The sequence below is a fragment of the Macaca mulatta genome, chromosome 6 (assembly GCF_049350105.2).
Source record: "Macaca mulatta isolate MMU2019108-1 chromosome 6, T2T-MMU8v2.0, whole genome shotgun sequence".
Classification (NCBI taxonomy): Eukaryota; Metazoa; Chordata; class Mammalia; order Primates; family Cercopithecidae; genus Macaca; species Macaca mulatta.
In genome coordinates, this window is record NC_133411.1 from 94,803,663 (window position 1) to 94,808,840 (window position 5,178).

General features: G+C 37.7%; 1 non-coding gene and 1 pseudogene across 1 annotated transcript; both read left to right on the forward strand.

The window, feature by feature from the left end:
* The first annotated feature begins 407 nt into the window (after positions 1 to 407).
* Positions 408 to 1,200, forward strand: LOC106998837 (small ribosomal subunit protein eS1 pseudogene; annotated as a pseudogene).
* Positions 1,201 to 1,240: 40 nt separating this feature from the next.
* On the forward strand, positions 1,241 to 1,376 carry LOC114679148 (small nucleolar RNA SNORA70). Its single transcript, XR_003730826.2, has one exon. It is a non-coding gene; the product is annotated as a small nucleolar RNA SNORA70 (small nucleolar RNA).
* The last annotated feature ends 3,802 nt before the right edge of the window (positions 1,377 to 5,178 follow it).

A 5,178-nucleotide genomic window follows, 5' to 3' on the forward strand; every position in this document is an offset into this window, starting at 1 on the left:
ACAAGATTTTAAAGGCATTTCAGACTCCTGCCTTGACTTACCCTCTACAGTTCTCTTTTTACCCTACCATCACTGGTGTAATTCTGTTGATGGAGTTTTGCCTCTCAAAACTTTCTCCTCTACTACCAGTTAGGGGTACTTTGGTAGAAAATGTTTTTTAAAAAAACTGTTCCAAACCTACCTAAAATATCAGCTATCTGGCTCATGATATGGTCTGACATAGACAGAAAGACTGTCCTGTCAGACCATATCATGAGCCAGAACATATAAGAACATATAACAGTCTTTCTGTCTTTCTGGGGCTAGAACGATCACTCATGAAAGATTACTAAGAGGTGATATTTTGTAGACATTATTCAAGGTTGACAAAATCCAAATTCTTGCTTTTTGGGTCTCTGAACAGCACCATGGTGGTTGGCAAGAATAAATGTCTTATGAAAGGCAGCAAAAAAGAAGCCAAGAAGAAAGGGGTTGATCCATTTTCTAAGAAAGATTGTTATTATGTGAAAGCACTTACTATGTTCAACATAAGGAATATTGGAAAGACACTAGTTACCAGGATTCAAGGAACAAGAATTACCCCTGATGACCTTAAGGGTCATGTGTTTGAAGTGGGACTTGCTGATCTGCAGAATAATGAAGTTGCATTTAGAATAAACAAGCCGATTACTGAAGATGTTCAGGGCAAAAACTGCCTGACTGACTTCCATGGCATGGATCTTACCCATGACAAAATATGTTCCATGGTCAAAAAACGGTAGACCATGACTGAAGCTCATGTCAGTGTCAAGACTACCAATGGTCATTTGCTTGGTTAGTTCTGTATTGTTTTTATATAAAATGCAACAGTTAGATACAGAAGACCTCTTATGCTCAGCACCACCAGGTATGTCAAATTCAGAAGGAGACAACGGAAATCATAAACAAAGAAGTAGAGACAAATGACTTCAAAGAAGTGGTCAATAAATTGATTCCAGACAACGTTGGAAAAGACATAGAAAATGCTTGCCAATCTATTTATCCTCTTCATGATGTATTCATTAGAAAAGTAAAAAGCTGAAGAAACCCGAGTTTGAATTGGGAAAACTAATAGAGTTTCATGGTGAAGTTAGTTGTTCTGGAAAAGCTACCGGGGACAAGACAGGTGCTAACGTTGAATGAGCTGATGGATATGAGCCACAAGTCCAAGAATCTGTTTAAAGTTTGATTTTAATAGTGGCAAATAAAAAAGCCTATTTGTCTGCAGCTAGTTAAGTTGATCGAGCTCTTTTCCTCATGGAGGCTTGGTGTGCAATGACTGCAAACAGCAGGTTCCTTGGTAGTGTACGCAGCCTGTTTCTTGTATGGGTTGCCTCTAAGGGTCCTTGGAGATAGCCCTTTCCAAGGTATGCTCATGTCTCTGACCTTATGCTGTCCCTGTGTAGGCTGTAGACAGGTATGCAAGGTGCCATTGGAAAGCTTCAGAGCATCATAGCCTGGGTTCATATTGGCCAAGTCATCAGGTCCATCTGCACCAAGCAGAACAAGGAGCATGTGATTGAGGCCCTACACAGTGCCAAGTTCAAGTTTCTGGCTGCCAGAAGATCCACATCTCAAAGAAGTGGTACTTTATCAAGTTCAATTTGAATGAAGTTGGAGACATGGTGGCTGAGAAGTAGTTCATTCCAGATGATTATGGAGTCAAATACATGCCCAATTATGGCCCTCTGGACAAATGACAAGCTCTCTACTCATGAAGGTTTCCACTGTGTGGCCATCTCCTAATGCCAAACAATAAATCCTACTTCCTATCAAAAAAAAAAAAAAAAAGTGTTCCGTTTGTGGGGGAAAAAAAATCCAAATTCTTTAATAAGGTTTCTAAGTTCACAGATTCCTGGATCAATGAATTTGACACCAAGATCCTTAGGCAATAAGAACGCAATGTTTTCCTTGGTCACTCCTCTCCTACTTTTCTCTAGACACCCAAACCCCTAAGGTAACCATGAGCTTTTCATGGTGGCATCATTCCTTGGAATTCTCAGTTCTCTAATCTAGTGCCTGACAGGAAATGAGTACTCGATATTTGTTGGCATTGAATTCTGGGACACACTCCCCAGATTCTCCATGTTCTAAAATGACCTCTCACTTTTTTATTGTTATTTCTCTGTTTTCTGCCCTGCAACCTCACCATGAACAATAAAACTGAGCTCTCGCTAACTCCCATAACAGAGAACCAAGAAAATTGATTATTCATCTAAAGTAATTCTTACTAAAATATGAATGGCTGGAAAGTATATTAGCTTATATTTTGAAAGTAGAAAAGATATTCAAATTATTTCATTCAATATGGTAGGAATTACATCTGTTTTGTTCATTCTCAGATCTCTAATCCAGTGCCTGACAGGAAATGAGTACTTGATACTTGTTGGTTGACTCGGAGAATATTTGGAGATGGTAGCTTTGAGTAAGGAAGGTACCTTAGTAGTCAAGTTTTTCTTTCACTGCCTGTGTTCTTACTTATTTTGGCAGACATACAAATAAGGCCAATAGTTTTGTAGTATTGATTGTTTTTTACTACTTGTAGCTAAAGATTTCCCTCATCTATGTTGTTGCATAATTATATGTTGGGGTTTTGTGTTGGGGGGGAAATGAATGTTTTGACTTAGAAATTTCTCTTCCTGCGAAAGATGTTTTAAAATTTTTCTTCTAGACCTGTTTGGACATACCCTAATAAAAGAATAAGCTCATGGCTGGAGAATTCTAATGCAATTATCTATAGCATTTAACACACGGCAAGTGATCAATAAACACTGACTGAAATGAATTTATTTATTCATTTATTTTTGACAGAGTCTCACTCTTTTGCCCATGCTGGAGTGCAGTGGTGTGATCTTGGCTCACTGCAACCTCCGTCTCCCCGGTTCAAGTGATTCTCCTGCCTCAGTCTCCTGAGTAGCTGGGATACAGGCACCTGCCACCATGCTCAGCTAATTTTTGTATTGGTAGTAGAGATGGGGTTTCACCATGTTGGCCAGGCTGGTCTGGAACTCCTGACCTTAAGTAATCCACCCGCCTTGGCCTCCCAAATTGCTGAGATTACAGGCATGAGCCACCGTGTCCTGCTGAAATGAATTTGAAAGGCAATGTGGTAAAATCCAGAGCCTAAAATAAAACTCGAGGTTCTCAATCCACACTCAGCCAATTGTGTGATCGAGTTCAAGTCATTTAACTACTTTGATGAGTGGTTTTCTCCCATTATTTCCACATCCTGCTCCAAGCCCACTAACCTGTGAGGCTTAAGATCTTCAATTAAAGTTGTACTAAATTGTTTTCGAAGAAGATAAAAATGTCAACAATGGTACAAATTATACAGGTTATAACTCTGTTACACTTCCAGAAGGAGATTTAAGATGCAATACATAAAATATCAGCTACGTGGTTGCAATGAGCAATGATAGAATTTAATTTTGTTATATTTTCAGATGAGCTCATCCATGTTCTAGGTAAAAGCTAAACACAGAAAATAACATGGCCTCATGCTTAAGGGGAAATGTGTAATAGTGCCCACTGGGAAAATGGAACAATCGAGATGTGGCTCTAACAGTGACCTTGCTTGCCAGGCCTTTCCTGCCCACGTTTTCCTTCCTTTGGTCGTCCTCTTCTTCTGGGGGTACACTTTCACTGGCAAGGAGTATAAAAAAGCTATTACAAAAAGAAACCAGTAAAGTAATAAAATACTGACCCAGTGGGCAAGGGAATTAATTCTATAACTACAGAATGGTGTGTGGGAAAATATGTACAGACAGGAGATGAATTAAAAGAAGCACTGTGCATGTTACGAACTTGAACAGGAATTTTTCAAAACCCTATAATCTCACTTTTTCCCTGCCTTATTTTTCTGGATGTATTTGACAGCTCAGAATTCCTCAGTGACTCTTTTAAAAAAATTTCACATATTTTTGGTTCATCTTTTTTCCCTCCCTTTCGCAGTCTTTAAGCTCTCATCCTAACCTTACAAAAAAGAAAGAAAGGAAAAAAAAAAGGAGAAGAATCACAGGGCTGGGCTGGGGCTGACATGTAACTCTCTATTTCAGAGGAACCTCAACTTCTCTGCATTTGTGTCTCTTTATCTGTATAGTGGGCATAATAATACCTGTCTCAACTATGAAACAAGAACATGTGACTAGCAAGTGGGAGGACATGTGCAAAAATTAACCTCTTCAGTGGCATCATCACTATCTCTCCTCTCAAATCTCTCCTCAACTAGGTACGAGACTAGTTGCATGCCTCCAGGGCCCAGGTCCTTTCATGCTTTTCTATGGCCACATCCTCTTACTTGCCCACCCTGTAAATATTATTTTATTTGTCTGTGCTACCATCCCATTTTATTTTTTCTGTTTCTCTCCTGTTTTTAGCTCAAATGAACAAATAGCTTATCAGTATTTACAATCTATTTAGCAATAATTTTTTAAAGCCACATATAATTCCATTCCTGTGTGAAATTAAAATGCCTATTCTAATTCTTTCTTAAATTGGAACCATGTGAAATTTTCTTTAAAACCTATTAATCATATTTACATCGTATTTTTAAAAATTAAGCTTTGTTATTAATCATATTTACAAATAGAAAGCTTAATTTTAATTTTTTATATATTCACTATAGTTACTGATTTCTTCTTTGCTCTAACTGCCCTCTTTTGAAATTGCCCCTACAAAAACACCTTTAGTGTTTATAGAAATAGAGTAGGATAAGTAGAACCAATTCCCCAAACTCCTAAAAATTTTTGTAGGAAAAATATCTCCTTCACACTGTCCACACCAACTCAGTACTATGAAAACATTTTTTTCCTTTCATCTCTACAATGTGAAGAAAAAATAAAAATTGAAAGTTTGGTTCCCACATTACTTCAAGAACATAATTTTTTTGTTAGATAAGGATCCCAAAATACTTCCTACAACATAGCCCCTACTGTTCCTTGTTTAGTCCAGATTATTGTTTTAAAGAAAGCAAATTAAACAAAGGTATTGGTGACACTGGACTGGAGTTCTCTGATGCAAAATTATAGATCTCTGGGGATCTTTCAAATATGTCTTACCTAGTTGCTATTTATCATCAAACATACCCAAATGTTTGTAGTGTGTGAATATTTTAAAACAAACCTATCATAGTGTCTGAGTACAGAGTTAAGTCAATAGTTT